This window comes from Pan troglodytes, chromosome 9, assembly GCF_028858775.2.
Source record: "Pan troglodytes isolate AG18354 chromosome 9, NHGRI_mPanTro3-v2.0_pri, whole genome shotgun sequence".
NCBI classification, from domain to species: Eukaryota; Metazoa; Chordata; class Mammalia; order Primates; family Hominidae; genus Pan; species Pan troglodytes.
In genome coordinates this window covers 45038503-45059092 of record NC_072407.2, presented here as the reverse complement: position 1 = coordinate 45059092, position 20590 = coordinate 45038503, and the positions used below count along the sequence as shown (strand labels likewise).

At 35.8% G+C, this 20590-nt stretch overlaps 1 protein-coding gene across 12 annotated transcripts in view; it reads left to right on the top strand.

Annotated features, from left to right (window-relative positions):
* The window catches only part of LRRC4C (leucine rich repeat containing 4C), a 1339817-nt gene that overhangs the window by 432545 nt on the left and 886682 nt on the right, over positions 1-20590 (top strand). The window contains exon 1 of one of the 12 annotated variants that reach the window (XM_016920698.4): positions 10315-10388. The exons of the other annotated variants lie outside the window; for them this stretch is intronic. The gene's annotated coding sequence lies outside the window, so the exon portion shown is untranslated. Of the gene's footprint in view, positions 1-10314; positions 10389-20590 lie in introns of those variants that run through there. 12 annotated transcript variants of the gene reach the window in all.

Here is a 20590-nt window from a genome sequence, read left to right as displayed (position 1 = left end):
ATATGTCTGTAATCATTTATTTTATAGACGAAACAGGGAACTGTTTACCAAAATGAAACATAAATCAAAGATGCATCTACTAAATGGATCCTAAGATGAAGCCATATAGTGCCGTAGCCAAGTGCTTAAATAAGACATAAGGTTGCTGAGGTGTGAATTTGAGCATTTTGACTTACTGCTATGTGATTCTTTTTGCACCTCAGTTACCTCAATGATGTCTGTAGATAAAGGAATGTGTCTTGGAAGACGACTGTGAGAATTAAGTGAATTAATATTTATAGAGGATTTAGAACCATCCCTGGAACACTTTAGTAACTTTATTATTTTGACAGTAAACACAAGATTAGCCCAGCTTTATATCTATAGTATGAACACCAAGATTCCATGGCAAAATTTGTGTTAAAAAATGAGCATGCTTTTATCAGTCCTGAAATATTATCCAGGTTATTCTTCTTGATTTGAGCTGCGTAGCTACTGTTTTATCAGGATGTAAAAACAATTATATTTATTTCATATACCTGTTCTTGCCCACTGGCTAATATTACATTATATCTTTACACAGAGTGTTGAGGAAACTAACATCTATATCTAGTATCTACACTTAGATAAGAAATTAACTTGGATGCCGTTTGGCTTTCAGAAAGGACTATCTATATAATTTGGATGATAAGGTAGTCACAAGCAAAATACTGAATTATTAAAGAATTGATCTGAACCCAACTAGAAAAAAAATGTTAATTGCTTGTCCAGTTTGATTATATCAACACAAGCCAAGCACCTGACAAAGTAACAGGAGATAAATGATGAATATTCCATTAGTTTGGCCCGAACAGCAGATCTGGTTTGGGGACTGCAGAAGAAGCTATTTTCGTATCTTTTTTCTAAATTCCAACTTTTGTTTTTTTCTGCTGCTCAGGCCATCAATCCCTTGTCCCTACAACGTAGTCCTCAAGATAAGTACAATATTTTTCAACATAAGCAATTAATTTTGTCTCAATCCTATGTTAGGTGTGACTTAAAGGATCTTTGGAAAACTTCACTATCTTTTTTTAGATTGATTTGTAATACACAATCTGAATAAGTGTATTTGCTGTGCAAACATAATTTTAATATATTCTCCTGGCTCTCTTCTCCCACCTTATCACTGTTCCTAAGCTCCTTATGCCTAGAAATTCTGGAGCTGCTCTGCTGAGAATGTTATTCTGTCCATGGGAAAATATACTATAGGGATATTTTTTTCCAGCATATGTCATTTAATTGTTAGAGCTTTATTTCATTTTTCAACTTTTATAATTTAGAGATAATGCTTTATCCCATTTAATTCTTTTACCATGGATGTGATTTTGTTGTTGCTTGGATTTCTCTTGTATACTCACTTTTAGTTTTATTCTGAATCTTAATATAATATTTTGTTTGCAGTGAGACTCCTACCAACTGCATATGACTGATTATTGATTTGACCAATATAACAATACTTGTCTTATGTTAGGAGGGTTTGTTTCTCTATTTAAATTTGTTAATATGATTTATATATTTTATCTTATATCTTTCAAGTTTTTAAGTGTCAATTTGTAGAACCAGTAAAAGACAGGGCCAGGGCTTGACATTGGGTTTCCTAATGATCTTGGTGATGTTCTCTTATGTCCTTCTATTTATTTTATTTTTCAATAAATTAAAATGTGCTTTAGGCTTTACATAGCTAGACTGTAGAGTTAAGATACATAACTTTGAGTTCATCAGCATCTCCTTCTGGATTTTTACGTACAGATTTGTGAGTTAGTGATTTTCTGTGAGAAAGTGCACTGGCACTAACCTCTGACCTATGAGAATGTATGACTATCCATGTCTTCTGCAGTTCATCATTTTTCCACTCTGGCAGAAGAGTGTTCTCTTCGTTTTGAGGCATTTATAGCTTCTAAAATGTATTTTCCCAGTTCATCAAGTTGATGATGGGGGAAAAGTTGCATTTCTGTGTTTAAAGTCACAAGTAAAAAACCTCTTCAGTTGCTTTCTTAAAGTAAAGTCTTCTTTTCCTAAATTTGAAATGCCCATCATTTTGGTCCACCAAAGCTAGACCAGTGTGACCATTGACAGGTTACCCACATGTACAAACAACTTTTTGTCTTCTGATGGAACAGGATGTGTACTATTATATCAGGATTTTTTTCTTCCTGGTACTAGCACATGACCTAACACCCTAATGTAGGTCTAATTTACATAATGATATACCATCTCCATCCTGAAAAGGGCTTTGAGGTAAACCATCATGGACCTTTCTGTAGCCCTCGAAACACATAGTCCAGCTAGCTCAAAGTTCTATGTAAAAGGCAAATCTCCTTGCTTACCCTAACCCAGGTACTGCCAGAGCACTCTAATTTTCCTCAGATTAAAGGTTCAGTTTTCTTTTCTTCTTTTTTTTATTCTAAAGTTCACTTTCTTTTAAAGATAAAAACGTAAGACTCCCAGAACCTAATGTCAACCAATGTTAATCTTTATAGTTTCCTTCTACATGTTCTGATCATATATATACACTTATATGTTCTGTATATTCAGTAAGATAAATTGCTGTCAGTAGATGTATACATATATATATATATAAAATAAAATTGTAAGCTCATAAAATTAAAGTTAGCATAAGCATTCAGGAAGACATTCCTATGGAGAGAGTCAAGATAAGAAATGGTGAATATCGATTCAAGTCAACATGGATTATCTCACCATATACTGTGTACTCAGTACTGTACTAGCACCATGGAGATAAAACAAAACAGTTGATTTTCTTTCAAAAATTTCAATTCAAAGTATTGACGCAAGGAAGCCCTTATTAGTGAGAATATATGAAACTACTGCTTAAAATATTCTATGTTTATGATGTGGTATACTGTCATACAACTTACTACATAATGATGATATGACACCTTCATGCATATAGAGGGGTGTGGGGAGGGGATGTTTTGTAAAAGAATACTTACTTCTGAGGTTAGTCACATAGAGACAAATTCTGTGTCTCAGGCAGAAAGCAAGACCTTTAAAGGGTTGACCTTGGTGGGATACAATTTGGAGATTTTTCTTTCGTTATCTGAACCATAGTATTAGCATAATTTCTCAAAAGGCATTCATGGGGGCTGTATCTTGAGATAGAATATCTAAAATGGTGGTGATATAATAGATTTGAACGTTATAAAGTAGGTAATTTGAGTTTTGTGTATTAACCTCTTATCAACCAGCTATCAAATGGCATTAAAATCTTGCATCCACTTAGGGTTTTGTATATATCTTTGAAATATTTCACTCTGCCTCATTAGTGTTTAGGGAAGTCTAGTGTAGGGTTTTTTGTTAATTTTGTTCTTGTTTACATTAGAGCCATAGGAAAGGAGAACTCTAGAGCTAGAATAGAGGTGAAGGTGGCAAAGGAAGAGAATCTCCAGGATCAGCTTTTTTTTTATTTCTTGGAGATTTTCTTTTCAGGAATAAAAGTTGGAGATGCCGAATTAAATTTTCTTAAACACACACACACACACACACTCTCTCTCTCTCTCTCTCTCTCTCTCAGATGCACGATTGGGAACAAAATAACAGGGTCTTTGTCCCCAGAGCTTACATTTTACTGTGAGAAACAAATGGTAAATAAATAACCCAACAGTTACTTAATTATAAATTGAAATGAATGCTTGTGAAGGAAAAGGTCAGAGAGCAAGTGATGCAAATCAGCCTCATTTATTTCAGGAGATCAAGGAATTCTTATCCGATAAAATGACATTTCAGCTGAGGCTTGACAGATGAGTAGGATTTTTAACTAGGCAAAGAATAGAAGACAGAATATTCCCGGAAGAGGAAACAACACATTTAAAGGATCTGAGGTGAGACAGATACCATGGATTAGATTAGCTGATGAAAACCCAAGCAACTTGGAAGTCCTAACTAAAAGAAGAACAGAGTGAGATAGGGTTAAGCAGATAGACAGGTGTGTTAGTTTCTTGTGGCTTTTTAAACAAAGTACCTTACAGGTGGCTTAGAAAAACAGAAATTTGTTCTCTCACATTTCTGGAGGCTGGAAGTTGGAAATTACGGTGTTGGCCGGTCCATGCCCTTGCTCCTAGCTTTGGGGGGCTGCTAGCAATACTTGCCATTCCTTGACTTGCAGCTGCATGACCTCAATCTCTGCTACCATCTTCCCTCTGCATGTCTGTTTCTTCACATAGCATTCTCCTCTATGTGTTTCTGTCTCTGTGTCTTCTCTACTTACAAGGACATCAGCATATTGGATTAAGGACCCACCCATTCCAGTATGATCTCATCATAATATGCATTTTAATTACATATGCAAAGACCCTATTTCCACAGACGATCATATGCACAAATTCCAGAGGTTAGTGCTTTAGCTTAGCTTTGGGGATATATTAATAATTCTACCTACAACAGCAGGGTCCATAAGTCCTCATGAGAAAATTATTGTTTTATTCAGTAAAAGGCCATTAAAATGGTTTAAGGAGAGAAATTCTGTGATCAGACATATTTTGTACTATATAATTCCATTCACAAAACAAATTGGAAAGAATAAAACCATTAGGGCAAAAATCAATCCAGTAGTTAGTTGTCAATAGTTAAAAGTAGGGGTTTGGGCAAAGATTTCATGACAAAAATGCCAAAAGCAGTTGCAACAAAAGCCAAAATTGACAAATGGGATCTAATTAAAAGAGCTTCTGTACAGCAATAGAAACTATCATGAGAGTGAACAGGCAACCTACAGAATGGGAGAAAGTTTTTGCAGTCTACCCACCTGACAAAGGATTAATATCCAGGATTTACAAGCAACTTAAACATATTTACAAGAAAAAGACAACCTCATCAAAAATTGGACAAAAGATATGAACAGACACTTCTCAAAAGTAGACATTTATATGGCCAAAAAAATGTGGAAAAAAGCTCAGCATCACTGATTATCAGAGAAATGCAAATCAAAACCACAGTGAGATACCATCTCATGCCAGTCAGAATGGCAATTATTAAAAAGTCAGGAAACAATAGATGCTGGTGAGGCTATGGATAAATAAGAACGCTTTTACACTGTTGGTGGGAATGTAAATTAGTTCAAGCATTGTGGAAGACAGTGTGATGATTCCTCAAGGATCTAGAGTCAGAAATACCATTTGACCCAGCAATCCCATTACTAGATACATACCCAAAGGAATATAAATCATTCTACTCTACAGACGCATGCACATGTATGTTTACTGCAGCACTATTTACAATAGCAAAGACATGAAACCAACCCAAATGCCCATCAGTGATAGACTGGATAAAGAAAATATGGTACATATACACCATGGAATACTATGCAGCCATAAAAAGGAATGAGATCATGTTCTTTGCAGGTACATGGATGAAGCTGGAAGCCACCCTCCTAAGCAAACTAACACAGGAACAGAAAACCAAACACCACATGTTCTCACTCATAAGTGAGAGTTGAACATTGAGGACACATGGACAGAGACGGGAATAACACACACTGTGGCCTGTTGCGGGGTGGGGGTGAGGGGAGGGAACTTAGAGGACAGGTCAATAGGTACAGCAAGCCACCATGGCACATATATACCTGTGTAACAAACCTGCACATTCTGCACATGTATCCCATTATTTTTTAGAAGACATAAGGCAATAAAAAACAGTAGGGGTTTAGGATGGACTACAAAGGGGCACTAGACAATTGGAGGGATGGAAGTAAATATTTTATATCTTGACTGTAATAGGTTTGTAAATGCTTATAGATGTGTACTCCTAAAAAGGGTAAATTTTACAGCATATAAAGTGCACCTCAATATCAAAGAAATAATGAGAATGAACCCAGTTTCAACCCGAAAATGGTCTAGTTAAGAAAATTTTGCTACTTAGCTTAGGGTGGCAACAAGCTCCTAGCATTCACCACCATGCAGAGTCACCTGCATTGGAATCTGGTATTAATCTGTCAGCTCATTCCCACTGTGGCAGCTTGCTGAAAATAGCTTTTGGTAGCAAGAGAGGTGAAGAAAGGGGTTCCAAACCTGGAGCATATGCCAAAGGAGTGCCTTTGTAGAGGTTAAGGGGCCTTGGTATCAACAATAGAGAAGACAGGAATTGCACAGATTTCTCAAGAGTTTCTTCTGCTCAAAATAATCAAGGAGAAATAAAATGAAGATGCCGACAAAGGAAAATAAAAAGCTGAAATGAGAGTCCCACTGTCCTATTATGAGTTGTAAGTCAACCTGCTGGGTTGTGCTGAAGAGAAATTGGAGACTGCAGGGAGTAGTCTCCCCCATCCCCACCCCTGGTGGTTGTCAAAAAGTAGCTGGAGAAATCTACACTTCTGTAGCTGTGTTTTGCAATTTAAATTCTCTAAGAAAGATTTTGGTGCTGATCTAGAAGTGTTTAATTGACAAAAAGAGAAAAGAAACTTGCAAAAACAAGATGCTCTAGAACACGTGAATGTAAGCATTTTTTTTTTTCTAATTGTAGTCACTTAAGCTAATAGTATATTTTATTTGGGGCAGGGAAGATTGTTCTAACTTATTTTGGTTAAAAAGAAAATATTTTTAAATTTGCAGTCTTAATGGGAGAAATAAATAACTAATATATTTTCAATTTATTTTATTGCCCCTGGTCCATGGAACAAACTAATCTTTGAGAAAACATTGTAGAAATAATGTTGAGCCCATGGGATGGATTATCATCTTGAAGGCCATTTCTATTAAGAACAAACATACTAAGGATGCATTAAAAATCCCTAGCAACTTCAGACCTCAGCATAATAAAAATCCAGAGTTTAATTATAGTTCTGTGAATTAATAAATAAGTGATCTTGTGCAAGTTAATATAGCTCTCTTAGATCAGATATCCTCTGTGTATTTTGCCATATGTTTTATATATTATATATACCCAAATTATTAATATATATTACATATATCCTGATTAATAATTTGAGTATAAAGATTATTCTATATAGAGCACTTAATAATGTCTCCCACCTTTTTTTTCCCAATCTTTCTCTCCCTTACTTTTCTCCATAGTAGTATTATATAGCACATAATATTGTGTATTTTTCCTATCTCTCTAAAACAGAGTGTAAGAACCATGAGGAGAATAATATATTTACTGCTATAACCTCGGTCCCTAGATCAATGCCTGGTAATTGACACTGATTAAACAATTGTTCAATTAATGAACAAATGGACAAATGATTATTAGCAATAATACTATCCTCTTTCCGTGGTCAGTAGTATGTAAGATAACAAAGTGTGAAGTTTCTCAGCATTACAATTTTGTAGATGTTCCTTGGAAATAATCAAAGGCTTTGCCTTAGGTAAAAGTGAAAATAAAAGCTTCACAACCTTGAATTGGATGAAAACTTGTCCATGCCTAATCAAATGAATATAACAGAAATAAAAGATATCAGTAACTGAGAAGTGGTTGCAAAGCCTCTGATAGCATCCTGACCCAAATGTTTGTTCAACTACTGTACTTTGGACATTGCCTAATCCTCCAAAATATAAAGATATTTGTGAATAATGGAATAAGAACTTGTGAAATAATTTTATTTTTGCTCTTGTTCACCATAAGAAAGAAACAAGTCCTTAGTATCAGACAGAGTGAAATGCTCTCTTGATTTCAAATTCTGTCTCAGGTATCAACTGATCCTACCCCTGGAGAAAAAAATAAAAATACTTTACTCATTCATTGTTTTGATTGATATACACTAAAAAATTATCCGAGTTTTATGAGTTTGGCATTTCTGAAAATCCTTCCAATTCCTTCAAAAATGGCCACAATTTATTGGTATGTTTAATTAAATGGCACCTAATGATGCCATTTCTGGAGACTGTTAGGGGCAGGTGTCTCCTCTGGAAGAAAATCAATTCAGAGGACAAAAAATGTAATTCTGGTAATTTTCAAATCTTTCAGAGTCGAGTGAGCTAGTACAGGGAACATAGGGATTTAACCTCTGATTCTCCAGGCTGAAAACCTCTCTGTGTTCACTCATGATTATTGAAGCAAATACCCAGAGTATGGCCTTGACATCTCATGGCTGAACTGGACCTGCATCCTCTAGGATTCACTACTGGTACAACGCTCTAATAATTCCACCTGAGTGTCATGTTGCTATGAAAAGGACAATGTAAAGGACTAAAGACATTTGCAGCAAGTAACATCGTAAAAGGGAAAACATCTGTTCAAAGGCCTATTGTTTATTTGCGGTTGGGAAAGTAATTAAATCAGATTCTGTTCTTCCTTATTTGTTTTACTCTTCCTTATTAGTTACACAGTATATAAGATATATTACTTTAGAAATGCATGCTGTTTTTTTTTTCATTCTCATAGGCATCCCTGCTACCATGGTCTTTTTCCTTGGTAGTGCCACTCTCCTGTCATATAGTTTTCCAAAAATATTATCTTCACTCTTGCCTAAAGGGAACTGAGATACAGAAATGCATTAAACCCTTATGTGATTTCTTCTTATTTTTTTAGAAGAAACTGTCCTGAAGAGAATGCTATAGGCTAATCATTTTTTTTCTATATTAAGACAAATGTGTGTTGATTTGTTTAGATCTCTTTGCATTTATACAAATCATTTTCCATTTACTGCTTTCCTCCTTTTTTTCTTTGAAAATATAGATTGAGTTTGCACTCCAGCTACATATTCTTGATACTTTTTGTTGTTGTTGTTGTTGTTGTTGTTTGAGACGGAGTCGGAGTCTCGCTCTGCCGCTCGCCCAGGCTGGAGTGCAGTGGCGCGATCTCTGCTCACTGCCAGCTCCGCCTCCCGAGTTCACGCCATTCTCCTGCCTCAGCCTGGGACTATAGGCTCCCGCCACCACGCCCGGATAATTTTTTTTTTCTTGTTTTTAAAGGAGAGATACTCCAGGTCCATGCATGCTGTTGCAAACAAGAAAGTTTCTGAGCACTACTGGTTTTAAAATTGCAAGAGGATCTCCCCCAGAATTTAATTTTCCACTTTGACGCATTTGATATTTTTTTCCAAATTTAAATTACATGAGAACCTCAGATCACTCCCTTAAAACACATCTGCATGTCCTCACTGACATAAATACCTACAGATTATCAGGCCCGGCTCAGTGGCTCACGCCTGTAATCCTAGCACTTTCGGAGGCCTAGGCAGGTGGATCACCTGAGGTCAGGAGTTCAAAACCAGACTGACCAACATGGTGAAACCCTGTGTCTACTAAAAATACAGACTGGTGTGTGCCTATAATCCCAGCTACTCAGGAGGCTGAGGCAGGAGAATTGCTTGAACTCAAGAGGTAGAGGTTGCAGTGAGCTAAGACTGTGCCACCACACTCCAGCCTGGGCAATAGAGCAAGACCCTGTCTCAAAAAAATTAAACATTAAAAAAATTAAAAAAAAATAAATAAATACCTACAGACTGTATAAAAAGGTCTTTCAATAGCATTATTACATCTTTGTTATTGACAGTAAGTAAAATATAATAGTGTGATTGTAAATAAAATATAATATTTTAAATCTAACAGAGTTGGTCGACTCCTAAAATGTTCATTCTACATTAGCCATTAGAAAAAAATTAGTACATTTAAACTAGAGAATGTTCAGATATGAGCATTTGTTCTGGCTTAGAAACTAGCTAGATTATCGTCCCAGTCTATTGTACTGCATGACAGTGCACATTTAGTCCTAAGTCATTTAAAATTTCTTCACTTTACTAAAATAAATTGCTCATAATCTTTTGGTGGGTTGTGCGCTGGACTTTGAGTCAGAAAATTGAAATGGTAATTGAATGTTGGCCCTGCCATTGTGCTAGTTACGTGTCTACATCCGAGTTTCCTCAACTAAAAATGAAAACGATCTTTTTATCTAGGGTAACCAATGCATTCATTACCCCAGGACTTCTCTGGCTTTAGCCCTGAAAGTCCCACCGAAGAGACTGATCCCCCTCCATCCCAGGCAAACCAGAATGATTATTTACCTTACACTTTGCCCTGGTCCACAGACTTGTGGGAGGATAAGTATATTAGACAGCCCTTTTTGAACAAGGATAGTCCCTTCATCTAGAAGGGATTAAATACGTACTTGGCAGGCTTATTGTCAAAGTATGTTTATGAAATGTGTGGGCCTCCAGGTTTATCTTCCATTATAACCAACTATGTTTTCTAAAACATCATGGTATCCAATAAAAACCTGAAAAAATCTTGGCTCAGAAAAAAAAAAAAAAAACTGCAATAGAAAAAAATAATCTGTACTGTGATCAACAACACACATGCACTGTGCTCTTGGTACCATTTATTGCTTCCTATTTTAGGCAGACCCACCTCACTATGGAGGAGGAGATTCTTTGGAGGCAACTAGACCTGGGTTGGAATTTCTGGCCTGCTACTGCCAAGGTCAATAACCTTGAGAAATTTACTTATACCTTATAAATTCCAGTATTCATGTGTCCCCACCAAAATTCACACATTGAAATACTAACCTCCAAGGTGATGGCATTAGAAAATGGGGCTCTGGGGAGAAGATTGAATCATGAGGGTGAAGTCATCATAAGTGAGATTAATGCCTTTAGGAAAGAGGCCCCAGAGAGCTTCCTTGCCCCTTCCACCATGCATAGATGAAGCAAGAAGGTGCTGATATGGTTTGGATCTGGGTCTCCACACAAATCTCATGTCAAGTTGTAATCCCCAGTGTTGGAGGTGGGGCCTGGTGAAAGGCAACGCGGTCATGGGGGTGGATCCCTCATGGCTTGGTGCTGTCCTCACAATAGTGAATGAGTTTTCTCAAGATCTGGTTGTTTAAAAGTGTGTAGCACCTCCATCTCTCTCCCTCTTGTTCTGGCCTGCTTCCCCTTCACCTTCCAACATGAGTGTAAGTTTCTTGAGGCTTCCCCAGTCATACTTCCTGTAGAGTTTGCAGAACTGTAAGCCAACTAAATTTCTTTTCTTTATAAATCACCCAGTCTCAGGTATTTCTTTATAGCAGTGTGAGAACGGACTAATACAGGCATCATCTATGAGACACCAGACAGTGATCTTACTGACACCTTGATCTTGGACTTCTCAGCCTCTAAAACTATAAGAAATATGTTTTTCTTCTTTATAAACCACCCAGTTTATGATATGGTTATTATAGCACCCCAAACAGACTATGACACAATATTTATTAAAAATTCAGGGTTTTTTCTTTAAAGACTGTAAGACAATGTCTGTAAGGAACATACGTCAGTGCTAGCCTCACAGATTAGTTTTATCAAAAAGATGTCTATGTATTCATATTATCATTAATAATTGGGAGAACAGAAAGCCAGTCATTGATATTTGTAGTAGTTAAGCAGTGAAATTTACAGCGCAAAGGAGAAGTCAAGTCACTGATAAGAAAAAAATAAGTGCCCAAAATTAAAAACGTGCCATTTTAAAGCTAAGTAAAGACACAGGTTAAAAACAGTGGGTACAATGAGTAACTAGATGTTAAAAGTGAGTCCACGGATTCAGTTAAGCTCAATAGCTCAATTGCTAGGCACTGAATGGTTTGCCTGCTTTTTCAGTTGAATTTCACTGGGCAATCTTACGTGAATTCCTGTCCCCAAAGGAACTATGTGACTCTGTAATGACCATTTTCACCTACATTGTCTTCCTTAAAACAATCCTGTGAATTATGTATTAAGTGCACAAAGTGAAGAGACAACTCACAGAATCTTCAGAAATATGGGTGAACTATCCATATGAAAAAAGATTATTAACCAGAGTATATAAGGAGCTCAAACTCAATAGGAAAAAAAATCTGATTTTAAAATGGGCAAAAGGTCTGAATAGACAATTCTTAAAAGAACACATACAGATGGCCAATAGGTATATGAGAAAATGTTCAGTATCACAAATCATCGGAGAAATGCCAATTCAAACCACAAAGAGATATCATCTCACCCCAGTTAAAATGTCTTCTATAAAAAAAGAGACAAGGAATAATGGATACTGGTGAGAATGTAGAGAAAAAAGAACACTCATACACTATGGTGAAAATGTAAATTAGTTCAGCCGCTATGTAAAACTCTATGGAGGTTCTTCAAAAATCTAAAAATAGAACTACCATATGATGTAGCAATTTCACTACTGGGCATATATTCAAAAGAAAGGAAATATAGATACTGAAGGGATATCTGCACTCCAACCTTTATTGCAGCACTAATCACAATAGCCAAAGTATGGAATCAGTGTAAGTCCTAATCAGTGGATGAATGGATAAAGAAAATGTGATATATATATATACACAATTGAATATTATTTGGCCATAAAAAAGAATAAAATATTTTCATTTTCTGCAACATGGATGGAACTGGATATCATGATATTAAGTGAAATAAGCCAAGCACAGAATAACAAATATAACATATTCTCACTCTTATGTGCCAACTAAAAAAGTATATCTTATGGAGAGAGAGTAAACTGGTGGTTAACAGAGGCTGAGAAGGGTAGGGGAAAGAAGAGGATAAAGAAAGATTAATTAATGGGTATAGCTATAGAGTTTGATCAAATAAATAAGAGCTACTATTTGACAGACCAGTAGAGTGATTGTAGTTTACAGTAATCTATTGTACATTTCAAAATAGGTAGAAGAGAATAATTAGAATGTTTCTAGCATAAAGAAAGTATGAATATTTATGGTGATGGATATCACAAGAACGCTGATCTTTACAAATTATAGGATTATATTTAATTATCCCATGTCCCTGAAAAAATATACACATCTATTAAGTATCAATAAAAAAAAAAAACCCAGGAGGCAAAGGTTTCAGTGAGCCAAGATCACACCACTGCACTCCAGCCTGGGTGACAGAGTAAGACTCCATCTCAAAAATACATGTAATATAATATAATATAATATATAACATAGAATGATTTTTTTTTTAAATTTTAAGTGCAGACTAGAGGTTTTCAGGAATTAATGACCCACAAAGGCTACATAGCTTGTAAATGATGGAGTCTAGATAGAAACCCGGGCTTAGTGACCCCATAACCATTACTTCACTTACTATGTCTCAGGGGGCAATTTGGAGTACGTGGCCAGTTGCCCTGAGACACTAGAAATGTACCCATGTTGCATAATATTTCTATAATAACCATACACCCTTTGTTAAAGGGCAGGTTAAGAGCAACTACTGTTTTATCTTTTCAAACTAACACGATTTTATTTACTTTATAGTGCAAATAACAAAAACAGAAAATAAAGTAGAATAAAAGTTGCAGAATCCATTTTAATAATTTTCATTGGATTGAAAGACCCAACCAGCTACAAAACACTAGAACAATTAGTATTCATATTTAGCTGACCATTAGCAGAAGATGTACTATATATTTGATCCATTTTTATTCATATCTGAAGAAAGCCTAATCTTGGAGTTTCAGATTAACTTGAAAAAAATAACATTATAGTGAATAATGGTGTTAGCCCCCATTAGGTAAATATCTATGAAGTAGTAGTGATAATGATGATGATGGTGATGATCATGAAAACAACAGCAACATTAATAAAAATTTGTTGTATATCATGTTATATAGTTTACAATTCAACTTCAGATATTTCCTCTGGTTGGATATCTATGGAATAGAAGCGATGTAAATTGTAGTTATAGTTTATAAAATGTAGTTACTCTTATAGTGTATATACCCAAAGAGGTCAAATGACTTGTTCAAGCCAGTAACAGCCAGAGAGAGAGCTGAAACATTAGACTTCTAATTGTCCATTTTATGTTATTTTTATGAGACCTTCCTTTGGGCTCCAATATTTTCAATCCTTACATCTGACAAAGTAAGAGCATCCAAGACTCATTTGGCAAGTTTATGTTTCATTTCCAAGAGTCAACCTGTTACTGAATTTGCAATATGTTCACTGGATTCCTGCACAGGTAGCAGCCACAGACATAGCCATGTGCTGATAGCAATGGGGCGGGAAAGTCCTGATTCTCAGTGGAGGACTAAACTCTTAAGGAAGTTGCCACCATTTATTTACTTTCTAATCGCTCTCAAAAATATGATTTCACTTGCTTAGCCTAGACTGAGCCACAGTATGGCCAACATAGGACCTTATAAAGCAGTAGTTAAGCCTCTTTTGGAGAACTTCTCAGGCACAGCATTGTTTCACAGCATGTTATCCTTCTGGCTACATCCTTTGTTGCCAAGTCAACTCCACTTTCTTGCTCTATTTACACAAAATTATCCAAGGGCTTTGCCTGTGTATAAAAGTATTCTCAGTTCAGCATTTGAATGCCTGGTATATTTTCACTGCTTATTTTAAGATGCTATATTTCAAAATGATTTTTTTAATCTAAACAGAAAACGCGAATTATGAAAGCAAGATGACATCATAAAATTCATTTAATTTAAAAAACAAAGTACTCAAAAGACTGCATGGCCTAGAAAGGCAGCAAAGGTGACTAACAAGTATCAACTGGATATTGGAATTGTGTTAATTTCCTAGAGCTGCTATAACAAAGTACCAAATACTGGGTGGCTTAAAATAACATAAATGTGTTATTTCAAGTTTCTGGAGGTTAGAAGTCTGTAATCATATGTCATTAGGGCCATGCTTTCTCTGACAGCTTTGGGGAACATCCTTCCTTGACTCTTCTAGCTTCTGGTGTTTGCTGACAATTTTTGGCATTCTTTGTCTTACAGTCACGTGACTTTCTCCCTCTGTGTCTTCACATCATCTTGCCTCTTTGCATTTCTGTCTCTGTGTCAAAATTCCCCCCTTTTTTATTTAGACACCACTTAGTGAATTAGAGTCCACCCTAATGGCCTCATTATAAATTGATTACGTTTGTTAAAACCTTATTTCTATACAAATTCACATTTTGAAGTCCTGGGGATTAGGACTACTTCAACATATCTTTTTGGGGGGAACACAATTCAACCCATAATAGAGATAAACTGGAAAATGTGTAGCCTCTCCAAAAGGGTAGTAGTCACCCAGTTATAGTCTATGGCTCTGATCTGAAACTTTCTGATTTTTTAAAGAGAAACTATGTATTTTATGCAAAATATATGTAAGTGATTCCGCTTGTTTTATGATAGCTAAACTAAGCATGCCTGAGGGTCTGACTGAGGCTTCTGCAGGCACCCAGATTCTCTGATTTTTTTTTCTTGAATTTGTCAATTTATACATGAGAACTATAACCTCAATAGGCTATATGATTTGCCTGTGGCTACACAACTGTTAATGGGAGAGCAAAACTCACAACCTCTTGCTCCTAATTTTGTTTTCTTCAAACAAAACATCAGTGTCTCTAATCCATTCTTGCTTCATTCGCTGTCAGTCTTCTTTTCAGCATTTAGTTACCATCTCAGACCCAATATGTTTAGAGAATTCTTTCTTTAACTTCTTCCCTAATTTTACTAGATAATGATACTCGAAAAATTTACACACATTGTTTTGGATATATATATTCAAAACATATATATATATATTCAAAATATATACGTTTTAAACATTTTGAATAAATATATTCAAAACAATGTCAAATTTACTACATATATCAGAAAATATGTGTGTGTGATCAAAACAAAGAAGCTATTTAGCTTTCCAAATATCTATCTAAATCAGATAAATTTAAAAAGAATTCTTCTCTTGCTATTTGGCTATACCATTTTTCTTTCTTTCAATGTCTTTAAAAGTTGGCGTTATCTTTCATATAAATTTTTAAATTCTACTTTCTGTTGAGATTTTCCCCTTTTTAAAAATAGTTCAATTGAAGAAGACACAAATGCATAATTTATATCATTAAAAAGGCAAATCATACCCAGAATTAGTATCCTGAGGTTACTGTGAAGAGGATTTGGGAATGATGGGGGAGCCATAAAGGAGTTTTTGAATCTTAATGCCTCCAATTAAAAATAAAATAAAAAGGAACTAGGGCAGAAAAACCCAATATTTAAGAAAATTTACCACCCAACTAAGTGACAAACTAGACTCCAAATCCTAAATACAAGTTGGTATAAGTAAACCACTGGCAGATACAAAACCTCTGTGGTGTCTTCAAGGTGGGAGGAAGGAAAGGATGATAATAGCATATCTGTTAATGGTGCTGAGATTAGGAAAACCACTCAAACTCATCACAAAAGACTCTTTGGAAACATGGTGGGCCAATCTGAGAACAGCAGTTAAAACTGAGAAGGAGGTCTGCAGAATACAAGTGTGAGTGAGTGGACCATGATGGAATCAGTATGGGCTGTAAATTCTGAAAATTCAACAAATCGAACTAGCTCTCTTTAGTATCAATCTGTTACCGGATTACTGTGTACCCTGTAGCAAATTTTCTATGAACTTGCAAGGAAGAGTGGTAGGCGTTAAAGTCAGAGAGACGGGGGACAGATAATGTAGGGTTTTGTAGGCCAGTTAAAGAGTTAGGGTGGTTCTAAATGTAATGGAACAATGTTAGAGGATTTTAGGCAAGAAGTAACATTTATGTCTAAAAACATCACTTTACCTGTTGTATGCGGTATGGATTGTAGAGAAAGCAAAGAAGAAGAAAAGCATTTGAGGCAAAAGTCTAGGGAAGAGGCTGGTGGCTTGAAATTGGGTATGACTACTGAAAAGACGCTCAAGTGGGCGACTCTTAGGTATGTTTTGGCAATAGTACTTGCTAATTGATTGGAAATGAAGTATGAAAGAACATGGAATATTGGAATACGAAAGAAAATGGAAGAATATGGAATACTGGAATATGAAAGAAAATGGAATATGAAAGAATAAGATGGAGATTGGATTTAAGTAACAAGATGGATAGTGCTGCTAATTATTGGAACCAGAAAGTCATCATCAGAGTAGGCTTTGGGAAGTAGGTGGACAGACACCACGCATTCTGTAATAGCTGTATTAAGTTGGATATGAACCTTGAGTTCAGGAAGAGATTATGACTGGATGTCTAAATTTCAGAGTAATCAACACATAGATGGGTTAAATATTTTGTTTTTACACAAAATGGTGACAATGGCTAAATAATGTTCTACATTTTTAAAAATCTATTTAGAAAGCTTTTTTAAAAACAATATCACAATTATACATCACCTGTTTAATGACATCATGGATTTGCTTTGTATTCTGCTGATGGACACTTACTTGGCTACCACGGTCATCTTTGTACATATATCTCTGCATATATGTGGGTGTTCATCTATAGGAGAAATTCCTAGAAGTGGTATTGCTGCATTCAAACATATGTGCATTAAAATTTTGATAGATATTGCCAAATACTCTCCAGAACAATATATAAAAATGTCTGTTTCCTCACATTCTTGCCAAATTGTATAATCCTTGGCAATCTGAAAAGTTTAAAAAAAAAGAAAGCATTTTTGTTATTTAATTTGCATTTTACAGAACAATTAGTGAGGTTGAGCATCTATTCATACGGTTTTAAGCTATTTCAATGTCCTTTTCTGTAAATTAAACTGCCTGTTTATCCTTTGCCTATTTTTCCATTGAGCTATTGTTTTTTTCTAGATTTTTGATTCTCTCTCGATGGAACGTAATATAAATATTATCTAGATTTTTACTTGTTTTTGAACTTTTGCATTTTTTGGCAACAGGGTTTTTGAAACATATTTTTAAATATAAGTTTGTGACTAATGTGATCATAGTCATCTATTCAAAATGACAACACTAGAGATGAAGTTATGAAAGTGGTAGGAGTTAATATATTCAGCTCTCATTCTACTGATTTGCTCAGTGCCTTTGGGGCAATCATTTAATCATATGCTTTCGTTTCTACCTTGTAAGATGAAAAATCACAATCTTTTTCTTACCTTTGAGGATTTCTTTAAGAAGAAATCTATGAATAAATATAAAAACACTATTTTGGATGTTAAATACTGTGAAAATATGAATTTGTGCATGTTAGGTAGGTTTGATAACATTGAATATAAGACATTGCAAAATACAAAGAATTTCCAGTGTTATTTAATCCTTGAAGCTTTTTCTTTCTCTAGTCTCTCTCTTTTGGTCTTTCTACTTCTCCCCCTTCTTTTTCTCTGCCTCTTCTTTCTCCTTTTCCTTTACTGTCTTGTTACATGGGACAATATTTCTATTTGCCATTATTCTGATGGAGAACTGAAATACACACTAAGCTAGACAAATATGTAAGATTATAAAGAAAATGAAGGCCTAGTCATCACTAGAGGCTCTGTCCTCTGTGTCTTTTTCAAATGACATCTGCTTGAAAGTTAAACATGCTAAGGAATTATGGTAGCTAATTGGGGAGTGGCCAATAGAGATGAATAGATGAGAGATGTATTCCTAACTTTGTGAAATGGCCAAATTATGTTGTTGCCACAGCACTGGGGTAAGACTCTGCAACTCTGACGGCCAGCTCAAATTATCTTACTAACTAGCTTTAGATTAGTGATTTATAAAGCTGTCTTCTTATAAAATAAATGTTACAGCAATTACTTAATTTAAAACTGAAGCAATCAGAAGAATGTAGCTGTTTGAATGAGTGAAAAAGTAAACTCACATTGGGATTATGAATGACACACTCAGTCATAGCTTTCATGGATGCATAAAAACCAAATATGTCAACACCACTAAATTTTGCAGAATGCTTAAAGCATTTTTTGTGTGTGAAACATATGTTGAAAATTCTTATTCTAATTGTTTTTCAAAATCTTCTGGCTAAGATATAAAATTGTGTGACTAGTTTACTTTAAATAACTGAGAAGGAAGGAAGAGAGGAAGGGAGGAAGGGAGAAAGGGAGGGAGGGAGGAAATTTCACAGTCCAGTCTCTACTCTGTACCTGAAGGGACCAGGAAACATTATTAAGAAGTGTTTTCTCTCACACTAGGAAATGTATCTGTGTTAGTCTGTTTGTGTTGACATAAAGGAATACTTGAGACTGGGCAATTCATTTTAAAAAGTTTATTTGGCTAGTCCTTCTGCAGGCTGTACACTAAATATAGTACAAATATCTGCTTCTAGTGAGGGCCTCAGGAAACTTGCAATAATGGCAGGAGGCAAAGGGAAGCCAGCAGGTCACATTGCAATAGAGAGAGAGCAAGACAGAGAGTGAGAGGTGCCAGGGGCAGCTTTTTTTACTTTTATTTTTATTTTTGAGATGGAGTCTCACTCTGTCACCCAGGCTGGAGTGCAGTGGCATGATCTCGGCTCACTGCAACCTCCACCTCCCGGGTTCAAGCAATTCTCTTGCCTCAGCCTCCCGAGCAGCTGGGATTACAGGCATGTGCCACCACGCCCGGCTAATTTTTGTGTTTTTAGTAGAGACTGGGTTTCACCATGTTGCTCAGGCTGGTCTCAAACTCCTGATCTTAAGTGATCCACCCACCTTGGCCTCCCAAAGTGCTGGGATTATAGGCATGAGCCATCACGCCCGGCCAGGGGCGGCTCCTTTTTAAACAACCAGATCTTGCATGAACTTGTTACTGAAGGGAGGGTACTTCATGAGGCATCTGCCCCCATGCTTCAAACACCTCCCACCAGGCCCCACTTCCAACACTGGGGATTACATTTCAGCATGAGATTTGGAGGGGATAAATGTCCAAACCATATCAGTAGGCATATGATGTGCATGTGAATCTATAAATACAAACATCACATCAGGGGGAGGGAGGTGCCAGCCAGATTTCTAACACTCATTTTAAGTGGTTTCATGTTATCTGACTGACTATAGAATCCTGAATTCTGTAATAATAATAATGAAAGTTATAAAAACAACAACAGAAAAACTGAAGAACTAAGCTGATTTTCCCAGCATTTTTTTCTGTTTTCTAACCATCTTTTAGCATCCATGATAGTTAGGATTGCATGGTTAAAATGCCACGTGATTTTAATAAGAGCCATTGGTAGTGTATACCTCCGGGGCTTCAAAATTCATACATTTAATTCTCTGTTTAATTTTTTTTTTTCTGTGACACAGCCTCAGGAGGTCCCGAGAACATGTGCCCCCTCTGCTTTATTTTGTCAAGAGATACACAAATTAATTTATGTGAATGAACATTGATGCATTCATCCATTCACTCATTGTTTACCTACAATAAGTCAACTACTGTGCTATGTAGGTCACGGTGATGTGAAATTGAATAAAGCATAGAGCATTCTCTAAAAGAATATATCATCTAAGAAAAGAGATAGTTACATACGTAAATTTTTACATTTAAGGCAATCAATCTAATGTGTTAGATGGTAGCATTTTTATTCTTTTAGCCTATTTTAGGAATCATGCATTTTTGTAGAAATTTTAACCCTTTCTCACGTATCTCTGGCATGGTGGTGTGACAGGGCAGAGGGAAAAAGATGGATGCTGATAATGTTGATGTACTTCCTACCAACCAAAAAAAGACAGATGGTCTTGTTATAGCAAAAGTTCAGGAAAGATGGAAGGCAGGTCATAATGAAAACTAGCAACAGATACAGGGGCCATTAAATTTGATGCTTGTAACATTGCTTGCTATGAATTTGAAACTGCCTAAGACTGGGAGTAAGTCTTGAGGACATTGAAAAGAGGACATTGCTAAATGTGACAAGTTCCCTCCCTAATGTATTTTTTAGCTAGTCTGATGTGCCAACCTACCACAGGCCTATTGACAATAA